The sequence below is a fragment of the Thunnus thynnus genome, chromosome 2 (assembly GCF_963924715.1).
Source record: "Thunnus thynnus chromosome 2, fThuThy2.1, whole genome shotgun sequence".
Taxonomy (NCBI): Eukaryota; Metazoa; Chordata; class Actinopteri; order Scombriformes; family Scombridae; genus Thunnus; species Thunnus thynnus.
In genome coordinates this window covers 30373027-30382313 of record NC_089518.1, presented here as the reverse complement: position 1 = coordinate 30382313, position 9287 = coordinate 30373027, and the positions used below count along the sequence as shown (strand labels likewise).

The following is a 9287-nucleotide window of genomic DNA, read 5'->3' as shown; positions in this document are numbered from 1 at the left end:
TTGCAATTGTGGGTCTTATAGGATTAACAGTTACACCAGTATGCAGTTGTAGATAAAAGCACAGTCTTTGCAATTTATCTTTGTCTAGTTACATGTTATCTGTGACTAATTGCTGCATATTGTGTATATTAACATGGTGATATGTTATTGTATGCATATCCACTCTATTTATTGTGATCCCATTTCAATGTATTTATTGTTATTGACATTGAGCTTGCTGCTTCCACTGCTTTTTAACATTAACTTCTCTACCACAACACATTTATTTTCCTGAATCCATGTTCGAAATATTTCATGTCTTAATAAATAATGAACAAATTAATTTAAGAAACATCCAGCCTCATTTTATGTGCTGCGTCTTCTTTCATGACTTCACCAGTAGTATGAATACTTGCACAAATAACTCCAGTAAACCACATATCCTTACAAACCTTTATCTGAATGTTATTTGAACTGTGGACATATGTAAAACAAGACAACAAAGTTTGTCCAACGGAGTATGTGCAAAACAACAAAAAACCTTGAAGGGGTCAGTCCACTTCAGGGTGACTTGCGCCTTGAGCCCCTGCCACAAGCCTATTAAAGAAGGCCCTCCTGAAAAGCAGCCTGCTGGCGCCTTGCCTCTGCAGCCTCTGCCCGTAGCTGGGGATGTTCTTCAGCCTCTCTCTGGGTTTGTTCTTCCAGCATTTCAACAAGACTTTGCACATGAGCGTGGCTTTGCCTGCGGTTTTCCTCCTCCGACTCTAGCATCTCTTTTACCAGACACAGGGCACTCGAGTCACTCCTTTTTTTCTTTCCTGGAAAAAAAAGAGGGAGGAGGAGCATGTTTAGCATATCACTTTTATTCTATTCTGTTTTTTGTTTTTTATTAAATGAATCAGTAGTGCTATGAGCCCACGACAAGTTTCCCCATGTGATCATGACTAAAGTGATTATTATTATTATGACTAAACTGATAATAAAATCAAATACAGGAGAGGTAGGGAAACTGGGGGAACTGCAGACTGTAGGGTTATCAACAGGAAAACTGGCTTAGGCCAGCATCAAGGACTCTGGTGCAGTCTCTAAAGAGACATTCAGGATTGAGTTAGCTGCTTCAAAGTGCTTTAACATTTTTAGCTTTTTGAAAATGGAATATCATATCATTCAACAAGGTGTACTTGGAAAACAGGGTTTTGTATCCGTGACCTTAGTTTTGTAAACTTGTACATCAAGTGTTACTGAGTATTTTTGCCGCACAGCTTGTGAAAGTCAGCTTGCAAGCCTGTGTCTGAATGCACAGATTTGGAAAACGGAGTTGTGCACATGTACAAATCTACAAAACTAAGCACAAGTTTGCAAAACTAAGGTTGCAGGTACAAACTTAAATGTACAAGTTTACAAAACTAAAGTTGCAGGTACAAACTTAAATGTACAAGTTTACAAAACCCTGTTTTCAAACACAACTTTTTGAATGATATTATATTCTATCATCTCACGATTAGCTTTCTAACGGACTGATGTTGGTTGACTGCTAGATTTAGCAAACGTTAGAGCAAGCAACCCATTCTGTGCTCTTTTAAGTTATATAACGTTACATTATGAGTAAGTATTTTCTTTATATGTTGTTAAGTATAGGAGCTGCTAACCTTCTGCAGAGGCTTCTGCCAGTGGTTGGCACCTCCTGGTCCACATGCCTGACTGCCTAATCCTTTATGCCTGTATGACCAGCATATGCCGGTCTGTGGCCAAGGATAGCGTCATACCACTTGCTTGTTTTTCGATCAGATCCGCTTTGGTTGTTGTGGTCTTTTATTTTCTTGTAATCCTGTTTCAGCTTCTTGATTTTCTCTCTACATTGCTTTGCTGTGTGGTGGATGCCTAAGGTAGCAAGTTGAAGGGAAATGTTAGCGAAGATTTTTATATTTCGCTTCAACAAGGCAAAATTGTCTTGTATTTTCTCTGTCACATATAGGCTTATAAGCCTGGACTTCACTGTCTGTCCATCTGTCTGCGTTTTGCTCCATTTTTTAAGGCTACCATTAAGAGCTGTTGTTTACACAGCTAACGTTTTACATAAGTTTTTAAAAATGGCAGTTGCCGGTGCTGCATTGGCTCATGTGTTTGACCAATCAATGTACACTTAAATTGCTACATGCTTGGAGAGTACAGTACCTACTCTGAAGTAAGAACTAAGAACTACGATCGTTCCCAGTTCCTGCAGTGCAGACACAATAAGAAGTGGGGATTTCTTCCAACTATGAAAAAGTTCCTCTGGTCCAAAAACACCTATACAGACCAGTGTTCAGTGATTCAAATCCAAGGAGATCACAGTGTGAAGTCATTTAACTATACTTTAGCACTAATAGTAGTATTTTAGGAAATGATAATATAATTTAGATATTTTTACCTACGATAATGGGAGCATGAAAATTTGATACCAGCACATCCCTGCCTGTGCCCTTCATAATTAAGGAACATGTCACCCAGTGCAACAGTTCGGGTTTTGTCTCTTTAGAGGATTTGTTAACATTCACCATCCTTTGTTATTCTAATATAACACCACCAACACTCTTGATGTCCTCTCTCGTCAGAAAGTAGAAGTGTCACATGTCAGAGTGCCCTGGCTCTGTGCATGCCCACATCGTAGATGTAATGTTCTGCTCTTTTTCACACAATATGTCAGCTTGGAACTTTAGTTGTGGTGTTAATACATCTTACACAGTAAAACTGTCATAACAGATTTAGATTTACCACGCTCTGGTCTCCTCTTCTCTTCCACAGTTACATCTTTCCTCTCTTCATCTCTCTTCCCTTTGTACTGTTTTCTCCTCTTTCTTCCTCATCACCCCAACAGCCTCCTCTCGCTTCACCTTCTCCTCTATTTACTCCTGCTTCCACCTCTCTGTCCTCTTCCACTCCTTCTGCCCAGAGGCCTGCCAACTTCTGCCTATACAGCTCTGATTGTTATCCGCCTTCAGAGCCAAGAGCGGATCTACAGGAATCAAAGGTGTCAGGACGTGGCAGATCTTTTCAATGCCACGATACACAGAGGACATTGTGTGGCCAAGCCAAAATCAATCTGGCTTCCATTCATCACCTAACCCTGTCTGTTTGGGGCTCTGGAGATGCCTTGTCTGTCTAAGTTGTCTGTCTGAAGGTCTGCATTTTGGCTGTTTGTTTTCAATAGTTTTAACAGTTTTTGTGTGTTGTGTATAGGACATACAACAGAGAAGTAGATAATGTTGCAACTTTTCAAAGGCACCTGTCAATGTTACAGGCCGTGAATATTTCATAATTAAAAGAGATTTCCAGTGGAAGTTTCCTTTAACTCAGCCCTTACCTATAACAAACCTCACCCTTAACGAAAGCGCTTGAAAAAAGTCCTGCCTGGCCAAAAATTCAATCTGGATGTGTAGAACATGTTGTAATTGTTACGTATATCCAACGTGGTTGAGTGGGAAGATACTAATGCAAACATACACACATTCACAAATACAAGTTGTAATTAGTGGCTTAATTAATGGTTAACAAATCATTTACTAACACTTTATAGATCAGTTACAGGCTACAAGTCAAAACAACTTTTGGGTTGCCAGGTTGTGAAAGAAATTTTTGGCTGGTGTTTATCCTCCACTAGAATGATACTTGCTTTGTGTTTTTTTTGTTTGTTTGTTTGTTTTTAGCTCTTTGTGTTTTTTACTTTTTGTTTAACAGGAATAATCAACAAAATTTGACCTCTGATCTTGTGAAGAAGAGCTGTGGGACACCTGGCTCAAAGTCCATTTATTAACAACATATACAATTTTACAACTCCAGACTTATGGATTTATAATCATAGATGACTCACTTACTCTTGCTATTGGTTATAATGTATGTGGTACATTATAACAAATGTTATCAGTTGCTTTAATAACTTTTGTAACTGCAGATTTGGTGGTTTATTATAAAAAGTTAGGACCACGACTTTTTCACTAATCACTTAACTAACATTTATAACTCAAGATTTAGAAAATAAAAACCATTGTTCATTGTTACTAAAGAAAAATACATTATTATTTTTGTTAATGAAGATTAATTATAGATTGCAGGTTTTCTCGCTTTCTAATAAGCCATCAGTAAAAGTTAGTGAGTCATCTTCAATCACAAATGTTAAAAAGATTTTATCTAATGAACTAAAGAGCTACAGTAGCTAAAAATACAAAGATAGTGGAATTTTGGAAGGGAATAAACCAGCCAAATTAATTTTTCACAACCTGGCAACCCAAAATTTGTTCTTATTAATGGCTTCTAAGTGATATAGCATTAATAAATAAATAATTAACCTCAAATAAAGCCATTAGTTACAGCTTAAAAACCCTCAACAAAGGGTGCCTTATTAGAAAGTTGTACCAATATGACTTCATCCTAAGTATTTTGAGCTGACAGCGGGAGCCGGGAAGAGATAAGAAAATATATATGTGGAAAGAAGATATGGGGAGAATATGTCACTCAGTGTTTAATATATAGTAAAATAAACTGCGCATGGAGGCAGACACAATTTCAGTTTCAAAGACAGACAGATACAGGGCAGTGAGGGTGACTGAGTATATGCGAGCACTTAAACAACTTCATTTTGAATGAGAGAGACTGAGGATTGAATAGGTGAGACAGGTAGAGATGTATAGGGAAAAGTGCCATCGAGTGCTGCTACACTTCTAAGAGGTGTGATAAGAACGCCTGAGGGGCCACAAAAGAGAAGGCAGGAGGCATCGAATGAAACCCTCTAATGCTATCTCTCTCCCTCCTCCCCCTCATTTTGCTTCCTCATTTCTCCCCCAATCAGTCGATGCATTTCCCTGAAGGTTGACAAAGGTGGCTTGTGTAAAGTTATCTCTGCAGTTAAAAAAAGAGGCATCCCCTCAGCAGCAGCAGCAGCAGCAGGAGGTGTCTCTGAGGCCTGTCGTAGCGGTTCCTACTTCTCAATCCTCCAAACCCACCTAAACCCCGCCTCTACCTCTCCTCCTCCCCCCTTTACAATCATCATCTCATTGTCTAAATGGTAAATGGATTGTACTTGTATAGTGCCTTCCTAGTCTTCTGACCACTCAAAGTGCTTTTACACTACAAATCACATTCACCCATTCACACACATTCATACACTGAATGGGTACAGGGGCTACCATACAAGGTCCCAACCTGCCCATCAGAGGAAACTAACCATTCACACACTGATGGCACAGCCATCAGGAGCAATTTAGGGTTAAATATCTTGGACTTGACACGTGGACTGGAGGAGCCGGGAATTGAACCACCAATCTTCCGATTAGTAGACGACCAGCTCTACCTCCTGAACCACAGCTGCCCCTAATGTCTCTTTTAAATATTTTCTATGGTTAATCTGATAATAGCAGAGTTTTCCCAGAATATTTCAAAACTACTCAGGGCAAAATATCGTCTCCATTTTCCATTGTCTCGTGGATTTTTGTGACAAAAGTTTTAGGCACTTTAGATGTTTAGACTCTCATCCATTATGCAACACCATCAGGGGGGCGTCTGATCAGTCCCAAATTCATTCTGCAGCATGACAGCGACCCCAAACATACAGCCATAGAGTCACAAAAAAACTATCTTCAGCGACAAGAACAAGGAGTCCTGCAACAGCTCATATGGCCCCCAAGGAGCGCTGATGTCAACATCATTGAGTCAGTCTAGGATTACATGAAGAGACAGAGGCAACTGAAACGCCTAAATCCACAGAAGAACTGTGGTAAGTTCTCTAAGATGCAGGAACAACCGATGTACCGAGTACCTTGAAAAACTGTATGCAGGTGTACCGAGGAGAATTGTTGCGGTTTTAAAGGCAAAGTGTGCTCACACCAAATATTGATTTGATTTTGGTTTCTTCTGTTTACTGAACTTTGTATGAAGTTAACTGATAAATAAAAACTAGTCATGGCATTATTTTTGGAAGCATCCTCACTTTACTTTTAGCACATACAACTTTTGCCCAGTGCTGTATATTCATTTTTTTGTCATACAGACTTCACAGTGTAAAACCTTCCTTGTAGGACAAATAAAAACACATATATGTGACATTTAAAGTCGCCCTCCACTCAAAAATATTTTTTTCTCCTTTTTCCTCCAGTTGGATGTTTGAGCTTCAATGTGCAGAATGATGTATGTGCAGAGTTTGACACTAGAAGGTTGTTTTTACATTCATCTCCTAGAAATGGAAAGTTTCTCTGTGCTCACTGAAAAGCCAATTTCAAGGGGTGGACGTACAAGCATTATTTGTGACATCACAAATAGTTTGGAAGCCAATCCTGGTCCAATATTCAAATTACACAAGTGAGATTTTGAAACCAGAAGCCTCCAGTGCACAAACACTGAGAATAGACTTTACAGTGAAGTAGGAGACATCTTGTGTCCAGCAGTTAAACTTTTGAAATGAAAAATATTTGCATATTTATTGATTCTGGCATTTTTAATGAGGGAGAAGGAGAAGAAGAAGAAGAGAACCATATCAGACACATGTTATTATTCAAAGTGGAGTCTATTATATACATCTTAAAACATGTCTGGAGGGAACCTTTAAGTTTGTAAAGAGACATATCTTTTCCAGGATAGGAATATAATATAACATATAATGTAAACCTATAAAGTCTTGTCATCAAAGTGAAGTTGCCAGGTTTGGTACTATCATAACTGTAGAGAAACCTATATTCTCACCAACCCGGACTGGCAACCCATGCCATCGAATCACTATAGTAACAAATAAATCTGTCCCAGCAAATGACAAAACAATTTGTCGCAGTGGACTCAAGCACTTATCTCCTTACACCTCTTCCTTTCACTTTCTTTGATGTTTTCTCCCCACTCTCCCCCACCTCCTCACCCTCTCTCTACTTTCCAAGACAGATAAATAGGAAATGATGGTGTCATCATTAGAGGGCCACACACATACTGTAGCCCACACACACACATTTAATGATTAACGGCCACAAAAGAGCCTTTTGGTGTATGGAGATTGTTATCATTTGATGCATTAATTTCTCTCTACATTGTGCCGTCTCCCTCCTTCAAATCTTTGGGAAAAGGAATCACTTTTCTACCTATCTATAATTGAGGGAAGACAAAAGCAGCCTATATTTTATACAAGAATAGAGAGAATTTGAAATGATGCATTCAAAGCCACCCACCTTTAAATGCAGGGACAATAAGAAGACATGGAGACTGTGAGCTGCTATCAAAGACATCGCTTTGTAGTTTTATCTCTGTAAGTATGGTGGAAGATTCAACAGCATAGATATTATGTTTTAAAAGGTTCAAAGGCAGTAGGCAGGTAATGACAGAACCACCTTGAAACTTGACAGATGCATATCAGACTCCTTAATTATACTCACTTCATGGCAACTCTGTAAATTACAGCCTCATCACTTCTGCAATTATGTTGTAATTAGACAAAAACAAATTACAATATGATGGTAAATTGTGTGTTGCTAAATAGAAACTACTGATAATGTAAGAAATATGCACACTACTGTACGTCCTAGTTTAATTTCTATTACCACTGTGCAGACACGTTTCAAATCTCTACTTGTAAGGTTTGGGGCAAAACATCTGCATGTTACCTGTCTGCTCAACATAGTTTCAAATAAACATATTGAGACAAGCTGTTATTATCATTTTGTTTCAACAGGTGAACATGAGATATACTTGAGCTGCATAACATCCTCCCATAATTATGATCATTTAAACATAATCGCTTAATAAAGAGGTAGTTAATTAAGCTAATTAATACAGGACTTAGCAAATGGCTCTGTGTCAAAGCCCCCGTGTTCTCATAACCCTCTGTATTTTAAAGCGTTACGGATTATAGAGGAAAGGTTTGGATCCAGCCTTGCTCATTTGACAGCGACACAACAATTAAGTCACGCTGTTACTATAGTAACATATGTTAGTCTCACACATTCGAGATTTTCATGGGCAGAAAAAAGGGAACAAAACTTGGTTTCTAAACATCCCTTTTAGAAGAGAGAGTCAGTGTGTAGCAGCTTTGCAAATATAAGGTAAATACGTTCAGCTTGTACATTTGTAGTCACTGAGGAATTCATGTTATATAAACATTTTCAAGCAGGACTTTAAATTAGTTTTTCGTTCTGTGGTATAATATATTCCATTTTGATTATCCACCCTGCCCACTGGCATATTTACACAAACTTTCCTGAACTTTTTAAACTCAACACCATAAAGTATAATTCTTTACACTAGTTGTTGCTTAAAAAAATAGCACAACATATTTTTAACAATAAAGGAGAACTGCTAAAACCTGTGAAGTAGGTGACTCACAGCAAAGTTGATATGACATTACTACGCTGGACCGCTGCATCTCCATGGTGATGGATGATACAGGGCATTGATTGGTGCATTAATAAGGTGATGATGTTGCCACTGACATGAACCTCAGTCACCCCAAGGTCCCCCAAACTGCTGATGGAGGGATGAGTCTGCATGTTGGAAGTACAAACACACACACACACACACACACACACACACACACACACACACACACACAAGAAAATAAGTGCTTGTACTACAGGGAAATTTTACACACATTAAATACTACCTGGAGTTTTCAGATTGATTTGCATTTAACTATTTAGAAAACATTTGCACTGTTCATACAATTACACTTGGTTATATATAAGGTAAATATGTAACATTTTCTTTCAATCACATATCGCTGTCACTTACAGGACGTCCCCTGACTATTTATTTTGCCATGATAGTGACATGGCTCCAGGGATGTTAGTCCATCCACCACTTTGGTCCACAGTGAGATATCGCAACAACTATTTGATGGATTGCCATGAAACTTTGAACAAGCATTTCAATGAAATTCACTACAGATATCGAAGGTCTCTAGAGGATTAATTCTAATAACTTTGGTGATCCTCTAACTTTTCCTCTAGTGCCATCAGCAGATCGAGGTTTTCACTTGTCCTGTAATATAGCTCAACATCTACTGGATGAACTGGAACCATTTTGGTAAAGATAACCATGATGTCCAGGTGATATATGCTATTCTTATAGGATTCAGATGATCCCGTCACTTTTTGTCAACCATCACCATGAGGTTGACATTTTTTAAAATTGTGTATTGTTATTTTTTTTATTAACTATTAGATGCTTTGCTGTGAAATTTGGTACAAACATCATTGCCCCCGGATTGCTGACCTTTGATCTATCGCTATCACCTCATTTTGTCCAATACTTTAATTTATACCTGAAAAACTCATGACTTGCACTGTACTTTGTGTTTATTG

General features: G+C 38.4%; 1 long non-coding RNA gene across 1 annotated transcript; it reads right to left on the bottom strand.

The window, feature by feature from the left end:
- Window positions 1-418: 418 nt before the first annotated feature.
- Window positions 419-1979, bottom strand: LOC137172472 (uncharacterized). The gene is made up of 2 exons (XR_010924987.1): window positions 1629-1979; window positions 419-797 (listed from the first exon to the last, which is right to left on the bottom strand). It is a non-coding gene; the product is annotated as an uncharacterized lncRNA (long non-coding RNA).
- Between the last annotated feature and the right edge of the window lie 7308 nt (window positions 1980-9287).